The following is an 11,139-nucleotide window of genomic DNA, read 5'->3' as shown; positions in this document are numbered from 1 at the left end:
TCATTGTCTGTGTGATGCCCAGAAGAGCCCTCCTGAGATCATTTGACAAACCCCTTTTTCTACACCATCCTCAGGCCCCTGCTCAATACGTTCATCTCCAGCCTGTGGACCAGAAAGGTTTGGGGGGAGGGGGACACTAAGGAAAATGCTCAGAAAAGCTGTCAGCTGCACCTTGGAGTTGTGGGCCTGCAGGAAGAACCCGGGCATTCCTCTGGAAGTGGATACAGAGAGGGCTTTGGGTGTGGGAAGGGGCAGAGAGGTGCTGGTGGAGCTGGCCGGCATTATCATGACACCTCTCTCAAACATCTTGGAAAGGCTAGAGCAATCAGGGAGGTTTCAAGGTCCTCAGAAAAGGCAAATATCAAACCCATCTTCAAGGAGGTCTGGGAGAATCACAGGCTGGTCAGCTTCACCTCAGTCCCTGGGAAGGTGATGGGGCAAGTCCTCCTGCAGCCATCTCCAGGTACTTGAAGGCAAAGAAAAAGATTGCAGAACATGTATGGGAGGGGAAAGTAGGCAATGTTGCGTACCTGGACTTTAACAAGGCCTTAGACATGGTCTCCCGTGATCTCTTTATAGCCAGACTGGTCGTACCTGGACTGAAGAAGTAGGTGATGATGTGAGTGGGAGTTATGCAGGACGATTAGGCCCCGATGTCATCAGTGGTACGGAGGCCTCCTGGCGGCCCATCACTTTTGGCATTCCTCTGTGACCAGCACTTGGGCCAACACTGCTGAATTATCTTTATTACCTCCCTGTGTGGTGGGATGGAGCGCACCTTCAGCTCCTTTGTAGATGAGGGCAAGCGGAAGGAGAGCCTTTGAAGTGCTTCATCTAGGTCACCCTGTGTCCAGCAGAAGAGCTGGATAAGACAATGTTCAGGTCTCTTCCAACATGAGTTATTCTATGGTGCAAGGAATCATTCCATTGAAGAGCTCATTGAAGCCAGAATAGGCAGAGGAAGGAGAAAAGACAGAGGGGCAGAATTAGAGAGACAAGATAACCCAATATAAATATAGTTCTGCTGAGCAATGTTTGAACCATCGATAAGAACATTTATTTTGATAAGGGGCTGCAGAAGACTATTCACGTAGTGAAAGAGAGCATCATCAGTTTGCTAGTACACACCCTTGGTGCTGTTTAAAAAAAAAAAAAAAATTGAAAAACATAATGAAAATTAATTTAAAAACCTAGCAATGCTGGAAATGGAGACTTTTTCAGCTCTTCCAAAGAGTTCTTTTCTGCAGAGGTTTCAAGTTTGTCCTAAAATCTACATTCAGGCCTTGCTTCAGTTATCCACACAGAGGTGGTCACTGCCTCCAGGATGCCCTGGGGCAGCTGAAGCAGCCGTGTGGGAAATGCATCCCAGGAGATATGGGAGCCCTTCTGGAGCATGAGCTGGGATGCAGGCAGAGTACCTCAGGGGTGGGGGAGGGCATCACCTGCTGCCAGCACTGCTGGGGTGGCTGAGCAGGGACCTCTCCAGCACAGCAGCACATTGCGTCCAATTGGCTGCTGGCTCTGAAGGCACTTCTGACTGGCCAGCAGTGGGCAGACAGACACTTGGAGGTCTTGAAAGCCCTTATGTTACTGTCCCCAACAAGATGAAAGATTTGGGGAGGTCAGGGGTAGCTGGGACTGGAAGATGGTAGATTTGGGGGAGGGAAGAGGGGCTTGGCCAAAAGAAATGAAAGATTTTGAAGAGGTAAGATGAGTTCGGGTAATGTTGATGCCTCTGCAACACTGACTGTGAAAACATTCATGTTAGGCTTTTACCCTATTTCTAACCAGCAACCTTAAGTCCTAACCCTGCCCCTAAATGCTACCCCTCATCCTGCAAGGAATCCACTATCCCTCATCTCAAAGTTTACCTCTAAACCAAAGTCCGAACACAGAACCCCTTACCCCTACTCTTACCCTATTGATCACCCTAATCCCTTGCCCATACCTCTAGCATTAAAATGTTGGCCTTAACCCTAGCCCTCACTCCAGGCCCAGACAAAACCCTCATCCACAAAGGTAGCCCCTACCCTAAACACCAACCAGACACGCTCAGCAGAACACCAAACCTACCCCATAAACCTTTGCCTAATCCCTAACCATGAAAGGTGAGCTGTAGTCCCTAAACCCTAACCTCAACACCTAAGCTCCAAAGCCGTTATTTCCCGTGCTCTAATCCCCTCACCTTCAACCCTTTCCTAACCCTAACTTAAGCTGTTTGCCCCCTTGGAGCAGGAGGGGGATCGTGAGGTCCCAGAACAGTCGCATGGCACTGGAAGAGGAATGTGAGGTGACCTGTATCTGATCAGCTCATAGGCCACAAGGAGGAGATGGGTGGGAATGCTACGGTGAGGTCAGCTGTGCCTCAGGATCTCCTGGGCCAGCAGGAGGCACAAGGCCTTGAAGGTGGCTGTGAGGTCACTTCTGTCTCTGGAGTTGATAGGGCAGCAGCAGGAACATGGCTGGGAACGGGGCTGTGAGGTCACTTCTTTCTGAAGCAGCTGATATTGCAGCCCTTGACTCATGGCTGGGGTATGTGCTTTTAGGCTCACGTCTGCCAGTGTCTCCGACAGACCAGCAGAAGGCACGGGGTTGGCAAGTTGATTGTGGGAATCCCTAAGTACCTGGTAGGCCCATGCAGGAAGAGGGCTTGGGTATGGGTTGTCATGTCCTTTCCACCTGAGTACCCGATGAGACAGCAGTGCGCACATGATTTGCTTGTGTCTACTGGAGAAGCTGAAAGGCCAGCAGCAGGCACGTGGCTTGGACGATCACGGTGAGGTTACTTCTGTCCAGTCAGCTGGTGCAGCAAGTCTTGCAGATCCCGTCTGTAGAAGGGTTATCCCATTTTGCTTCTGTGATCTCTTTCAGTGTTTTCTTAGAAGAAAAAAAATTCAAGTCATCCTTTCAGTAGAAAGCCCCAAAAGAGGGGGTTCACATGTGAATTCCTTGTTGCAGTTTTAGATAAAAGGAAGGACAAGCAGGTGGCCTAATCACCGATACCAGGTGGGAGCTTCCTGCAGACTTCTCATTACAGTCAAGTTTATCCTGCAACCCAGCAATATGCTCAGCACAACACGGCCTGAAGGCCAAGCTGTATGCGGAGCACAGCACAGGCCTGGGTCTCCTCAGATTTACCATTACATGGATGACTAACTCCTTGAGTACAGTGGTCTTCTGGTCAGGATTCCTGAACTGCCTGAGGAAGGTCAGGAAGAGGATGAGGTGTCCTCTAGGCAGCTGGAGGAAGAGACACAAGCTTAGGCCCTGGTAATCACTGGGGATTTTGAAGGCCATGGACCTCTGCTAGAAGGCCTTGTTTAGAGGGAAAGTGGAATGTGATCCCTGACCTGACATGGGGGGATGCTCTCCTGGACTTGTTTTTCACAAGAAGACAAGGCAGGACTGGTGGAAGATGTGGAGGGCATCTTTGGCTGCAGTGCAAGTGAGGTGGTAATATAGAAAACCCTGAGGGAAGTCAGCAAGACACATTGTAGCAGTGCTGAGCAGAGAGGAAGGATCACCTCCACCAGCCCTTTGGCAGTGCTCTTCCTAACGCAGCCCAGGATGCCATTGTCTGCCTTTGCTGCAAAGGTGCAAGAAGAAGAGAATAGAAGAAAAGAGAAGAGAAGAGAAGAGAAGAGAAGAGAAGAGAAGAGAAGAGAAGAGAAGAGAAGAGAAGAGAAGAGAAGAGAAGAGAAGAGAAGAGAAGAGAAGAGAAGAGAAGAGAAGAGAAGAGAAGAGAAGAGAAGAGAAGAGAAGAGAAGAGAAGAGAAGAGAAGAGAAGAGAAGAGAAGAGAAGAGAAGAGAAAACAAGAGAAGAGAAGAGAAGAGAAGAGAAGAGAAGAGAAGAGAAGAGAAGAGAAGAGAAGAGAAGAGAAGAGAAGAGAAGAGAAGAGAAGAGAAGAGAAGAGAAGAAGAGCTGAGCTTTGAGGAGACCTAATAACAGCCTTCCCACATCTTCTTGGGTACCAGCAAGAAAATGGAGCCAGGCTCTTCACTGTTGTGCATGATGGGAGGATGAGGGCCACTGGGCGTCAGCTGAAACAAGGGAGGAAAATCCTTCTCCCCATCAAGATACTCAAGCACTGAAGCAGATTGCCCAGAGAGCTTGTGCCATCTCCATCCTTGCAGCTTTTCAAGCCCCAAATGAATAAGCTCCTGAGCAACCTGCTCTGAGCCCATCGCTGACCCTGCTGAGAGCAGGAGGTTGGCCTAGAGATCTCTTGAGGTCCCTTCCAGCATGAATGATTCTGTGCTTCCATCCACAACAGATCTTTCCTTTATGATGGGAGGGAAAGCACTCAGGTTCCCAGTGACCACTGAAGTCAGCCAGAAAGAGGCTTGGTCAGATGTTCTGTGGCTTTCTTGTCCCACTCCAGGCATTGTTGCCCAGATGCAGGGCTGCTTGGCAGCTACCCCTCCAAGACCCTCATTATTTCCTTTGCTTCAACTTTCCTTTTTCCCTCTTTTCCCACTCACAATTTCTTCCCCTTCACCATCCCAGTACCCTCCCATGCAAACAGCACATCTCTGTTTTCCCTTTCCTTCCTGGCCCTGCTTTGGCTTCCTGTGTACCCTCGTTTGGTGATTCTGAGCTTGTCATCATGGGAATTCCTGCCTTGGTCAGCAATTCCATTAAACCAGTATCTCCTTCTATTAGCTGCAGTGTCCTGCAGTTCCTCATGCTGTTTTCTTGTCAGAGGCACCACTAAGCTGGTGGGCCATCTGTACGTACACATTAACAGCTGTGCCAACAGAGCTTCACTCCAGAGGCACCTTGAGAAACTCTGGGATCTGGCAACAGAAACCTCAGGAAGTTTTACAAGGAGAAGTTGCACGTGCTTTTTTTGGGGTAGAATAAGCCCAAACATGAGGGCAGGCTGGGACCTGAACAGCTCCAGAGTGACCCTGAGAAGAAGGGCGTGGGCACTAAGAGGAACGCCATAGGAGCCAGTGGTACCTGCTCACCATGAAGAAAGCCAGCTGCATAGAGGGCTGCCTTGGTTGGAGCATGGGCACCCAGAGAAGGAAGTTATCATCGCCCTTGTCTCAGCACTGGTGTGGCCACATCTGGACTAGTGTGTCTGGGTGTGGGGCTCCCCGGTCTGGAGGAATGGGGAGGAACTGGAGGGGTTCTAGAGGAGATGTGGCAGGATGGGGTTTGGGGCCTGTGTGGAGAGGCTGAGGGACCTGGGCTTCTTTCGCCTGGTGAAGTGGAGGCTCAGGGCACTATAGTAGTAGCCTGTAACTGCTTGAAGGGTGTTTTCAGAGATGATGGAGCTTTTCCTGGTAATGGGAAGAGAAGAAATCCTCCACAAAGAGCAGCTTGGAAGGTTCAGACTGGATGTGAGAAAAAAGAAATCTCACTCCAAGTGTAGCCTTGTGGTGCAAGAGGTGACCCAGAGGGAGTCTGGATCAGCCCATGGCTTTGTGTTTCAAGAAAAAGCCAGGAATAGGTGGAGAGGTATCAGCAAAGGTATAGAAATGCCAGGGTGAGAGGTAGGTGGGAAAGCAAGAAGGATGTCAGCAGCCTGAAGGGAAAGAGGTGTAGGCATGGGACAGTGTAGGACAGCCTGCAGTAGAGATGGCCAAGGGCTCTAGCAAGGCTGAAAGGCCTAACAGGACTGAGGTCTTTGTCCCCCTGGCTATAGCGGTTGCCTCTGCTACCAAGGCTGGTGAGATGGAACTTTATTTCGAGGGTCTCGGGATTTGTCGTCCCAGGGCCTGGGGGTCAGGGTTTGGCCTTTCTGCTTCATGAAAGAAACAAAAGGATTTGCTCAGCGTTACAGGCACCTGCACAGTGCCTTTGCCTACCTGCAAGCATGGCCTCCAATTATCTGCTCTAACAAGTCCCTGGGGAGGCTTTGTCAGTAATGGTCCTCAGTGGGACCCATTAATACTTCAGGGTAATTTGGGTTTTGCTTCTGACTTTGACTTTCTGATGAGTTTGTTCAGTCTTCTCTCAGTATCTGAGGTTCATGGAATGAGCCCCAAATGCCCTAACGAGCTCTTTATCTTTCTGTAATTTTCTTCAAGTCTTCAAGACTTGTATCGCTAATTGGAGCTGTTTCATAGTGTAGTTAAAGAGGAAGATTTCAAAGTGCACCTAATACAAATTATTTTCTATTTTAAAAGGAATGCTTTATTACCTTTTAGTTTAGAGAAGAGGTTATAGCAGCATTCTCCAAGTGATAACGATCCAGAGTGTCTCCTCAGGAGGTCTGGACAGGTAGGAGAATGATTCCCTTGAGGTCTGACACTGTATGGACAACCTTGATCCTTCCCTCCCAAAGCTCGACATTTCTGACATTGGCCCCCTGGGACTTGCATCACTGTTCCTTACATCAGACTTCTCCCCTGAAGTCAGCAGCTGGATGCTACAGGTCCTCTGCACCATCTCCCACCTGCTCTCCTTTGAGAACTGGCTGCCCACAGGCACAGAAGAATTTTTCCTATTTGCAAGCAAAGAAATGTAAAGCAGGATAATGTTTCATAAACAGTAAAACACACTCTTCCACCATATGCTAAGTACAAAGTGCCTTTAATGAGGCTGCCTTTCTACAAGGGATAATCTTATGAGCAATATTTTCTCTAGGTAGATACAAAAAGATAGACATAAACACAGTTAAAGTGTTGGCTGAGGAGACAATTAGACTGTTGAAAGAGAAGTAAGCTTTTACTCCCTGAAGCTCAAAGCAGCTGCAGAGGTGAGAGGTATCTGAATGAACAAAGAACAAGGGGAGGAGAAAACTGGAGAAAAATGGGAAGGGCCTTTGCCCACGCAGTCTGCATCTGCAAAGGTGACTTTAGTCATTGTATCCTGACAGGTGCAAATATATGAAAGATTAGAGAAATTAAGCATGGGGTATACCAGGCAGAAGAGTGGTAATGGAGTTACAGGGGAAGATTGGTATTTCTTTGGATTATCTCTTTTGAAAGGTCATGGGATTGGCAGAGGGCTCATGTAAGAAAAAACAAGCCAATGTTGCACCCATCTTTGCAAAAGGCCAAAAGTGCAACCCAGGGAACCCCAGGCTGCACCAGCTCACATCGGTGAGGAGTGTGCCAGCAGTTGGAGTCCTCTTGGGTGACATTTCTGGGCACCCCGAAGAGAGTAACTGTCAACACGGACTTCCCAAGGGTAAATCATGCCTCGCCAAACTGACAGCCTGCGGTTGAGCATGAGGAGATAAAAAGTGGATATCATTTGCCTCAGCTTCAGCAGAACTCTTGGCATGGTCTCCCTCAATATTCTTCTACCCAAGTTAGGCCATAACAGTCTGGATGGACAGACAAAGAGATGGGCAAAACACCAGTTGGATGCGGAGGCTGAGTGCAGTGGTGAAGGGGTCACACCCTACCTGGAGGCCAGTGGGACGTACTGGGGCATTGTGGGGCAGCACAGGGGACTCTCCTGAGCCCTGTGCAGTTTAACACTGGACCCATGACCCAGAGGAGGCACCTCCCACCACATTTGTCGATGACACTAAATTGGGAAGCCATTCCTGTGCCTTGGGATTCCATTCAGGGGAAACCTGTGTCGCCAATGACTGGAATGCACTTCCTTCAAAAGAGAGAAGCAGCAATATGTTTTATTGAGGTAAAATAATAATTTGGCAGAGTTCAGTGAATACAACGGAATTTAGCAAAGTTTAACAGGGGTTTGTCAAGGTTCAGTAAGTTTGATGGGAAGGTGCACTCTATTCATTTCTACATGGAAGAATCATACAAAGGAAAAGTGAGTTGCAGGGAGAGCTCAAAGAAGGCTCACTTGGGCTGTCATATCTATGGGATAAAGTGATTGGCTTGTAGTCAGATTACATGCCCTAGAGAAGGTGTGCAGGAGACTCCTTGTACCCACAACTTTCTCTGTTCCTCGATAAATGAGTCTTGGAAAAGCTACCCATTGTTATCCATGTGTTAATCGCACGACTGGTGTTCCAAGCTCATGTGCATCAATGCTCCCTGTCACTCTGCTCCTTTGTGGGTTTTCAGAGAGCAGATTGAAGCTAGAGGAGTTCACGGCCTGTCTACGGCTCAGGCCTTTTCCTCCTCCGGAGCCTGCACCAGACCACCGCCAGTCTGGTCAAGGGGTCAAGTGCATCCGTCGCACTCCACCCCGTGACTACACTCAATCCACTTTATCGACTCATAGAGTGGTAGTACAGTTACCTCCTGCCTCTATGTTATAAATATGTGGCGTGTTATAGATCAGCGCTAAGAGTCCAATTATCTGAATTTAAAGTGTTCTAATTAATGTTGGTTATATACAGGTTACAGACAGAATGAGTTGATCGTATATATTTTACCTGCTGGATTGATGTCATTTGTTTCATTTTTTGCCAAACTGTGATCTACAGAATGATTATAAGCAATAAACACAATAAGGTTAAACCCAACAAAACTACAATTGGATGCAGCATCCAATTCAAAATTCCCATTGCTGTTGGGGATCGTCCAAAAAGAGTTTCCCACCAGTGATGTTTTCCATCTTTCTTCACTCTTTCCAGGACATGGTGTATCTCCTCTGCATCGTGATGGACCGTAATTAGGGGATTTTTGCCTGTTGCTCCAAATTTGTTTTAGCAATTGACTCAGGTCATCATGTTGCAAGAGTGTTCTCACCAATGTGAGTCATTCCAATGGGGGTAGGCAGTAAAACTTGATATGAGGTATAGTTAGATAGTCGCAATTGGTGGGTTGTGACAGGAGCTGAATAGTTAAAGTCACATCCTATGATTTTGGTAAAATTACAAACACAGATATTTGAGTGATTGCATATATCAAATTATATAAAATTAAAGGTATTGCAAATTATATAAAATTAAAGGTATTGCAAAATGACAAAGATTTTGTTCAGTGTCAAGGCAAATGTCTTGGGCCTTAATGGTATTACTTTCACAAATAAATCCCTGTTGTTCCCATACAACACAAGCATCAACATCGATAGATTGCCCTCTGTTCCCATTTTGGTGGGCCCATACTCTCTGTTCTAACGGACAGAGGAGGTTCAATTGTGATTTAATCCTAGCGCAATGATTGGGTATATGGTGTGGACCAAAGCACTGCGTATTGCTAGAATAAAAGCTGTGGCTTTACTGTTGGTAGGTTTCTAGGTAAAATTGACTGGATGCCACCAGGATTGGAATTCCCTTTCAAACTGAGTCACATGATCCCAAATTACCTTTGGAATTTCAGTGGGCAAGGTGCCCTCTTCACCTTCTCTTGTAATTGCTGCTACAGTAGATTGCACCCACAACGGAGAAATGTGTATGGTGCAGAAGTGAGGGTCTCCACCCCGTTCGTTGGGCTTGTTGGTGTATCAGCCAAATTTGGTCCATGCTGACGATGATTGCTCTAGCGAGAAGGACAAGCAATCCTTCAATGGTTAACCCGATCTCCAGGGGAGGTGTGCTGGTGTCATGCCTGGTATCGTTTCTGGAAAGGGAAAACAGCACAAGTCTCGGCGGGGTTTTTCCGGACGGGTTACCCCTTAGTGGCTCAATTTGTTTAACTGCTCAGACTAAAGACAAAAGTCCCTTTTCCCACTCAGAATATCTCTGTTCTGGCTCTTTACATGCAGTTGACTTAAACATTAAAGGTCTTTGTGGCCTGCTTGGCCTGGTATGTGATAGATTCCAATAAGGACCATATGCTGCAAAACCCCATTGTGCACGGTCGTGGGGTTGTACTGGTCTCAGTGCCTGGTCTGTCTTTAATTCCTCTGTTAGAGTTTTGACTGCCTCTTCATGTTCTTGGTTCAATTTCCACGGTTTTCCCTTTCGTAAAAGTGAGTACAGTGGGTGAGCAATGCTAGAAAATGCAGGTACAGGTTTCCTCCAGTACTCTAAAGTAGGCTGTTGTAATTCTTTCCTGGAGTGGGGCATCTGCAATTGTTCTAGTTTACTTAAGGCGTCCGGTGGAATTGCACCTGTCACAAGCTGACAGGCAGAAGGCCGGTCCTGTCAGGAACTTCATGAAATAGAAGAAGGACAAAGGCCAAGCCTTGCATCTGGGATAGACTAACACCTTGCAGTGGCAGGGGAAGAGGATTGCCTGGCCGGAGAGCAGCTCTGTGGAAACAGCCCTGGTGGTGCTGGGGAACTGAAGGCAAAACATGATCTGGCAGTGATCTACATGAGCCAGTGTGACCTAGTAGCAAAGAAGGCCAGCAGTGTCCTGGAGTGTTTAAAGAGGAGCCTCGCCAAAAGAGCGAGGGAAGTGACTGTCTCCACCTGCTCGTCACTTGTCAGACGAGCTGTGCACTCCTGTGTCCCTTTCTGGGCCCCCAGTTCAAGTGTACTGGGTCTGGCTGGGATGGAGTTGACTTCACTCGTAGCAGCCCCTATGGTGCTGTTTTGCATTTGCGCCTAAACCAGTGTTGATGACACACCAGTGTTTTGGCTATTGCTAAGCAGTGCTTGCACAGCGTCAAGGCCTTCTCTCTTTCCCACTCTGCTCCCTGCAAGCGAGTAGGCTGGGGGTGGACAAGAGGTTGGCAGGGGGGGGACAACCGACACAGCTGACCCCAACTGACCAGAGGGATATTCCATACAATATGATGTCATGCTCAGAAATAGAAGCTGGGGCAAGGAAGAAGGAGGTGGAGGTTTCAGTCATTCAAAGTGACGGTTGCTGGGAGACTGGCTGAGCATCAGTCTGCTTGTGGGAGGTGGTAAGTGATTGCCTTTGCGCTGCCTGTTGGGTTTAGTTTATGTTTGTTCTCATCTTTTTTCTTTCACCTTTTACCCTATTTGTAGCTCAGCCCACAAGCTGCACACTGCCACCATGCAGCAGCATGGGTAGTGACCATACCAGCTGAGCAGTGCCCTGAGGAGAAGGGCCTGGGAACCATGCCGAAGCCATACGAGCCAGCGGGCCTCACATTTCGAAAGGCAAGTGGAGAAACTGGAGAGGGTCCAGAGAAGGACTGCCGTGTTGGAGTGAGGGGCCTAAGCACAAGCTGTGAGGAGAGTCTGAGGGAAGTGGGCCTCTCTAGCCTGCTGACGGAGGCATGGGGCAACCTAGTAAGAGCCTAAACCTACCTGGAGAGATGATGGAGCCAAGCTCTCTTCTGCAGTGGCTGATGGTATGAGAGAGGCAACAGCCACAAACTGCCTCTTGGCAGCTTTAGGC

Source organism: Nipponia nippon, unplaced genomic scaffold (assembly GCF_047370975.1).
Source record: "Nipponia nippon isolate SJK-2023a ecotype South Korea unplaced genomic scaffold, ASM4737097v1 scaffold_69, whole genome shotgun sequence".
In the NCBI taxonomy this organism is placed as follows: domain Eukaryota; kingdom Metazoa; phylum Chordata; class Aves; order Pelecaniformes; family Threskiornithidae; genus Nipponia; species Nipponia nippon.
Note: the sequence above shows the minus strand (reverse complement) of the source record.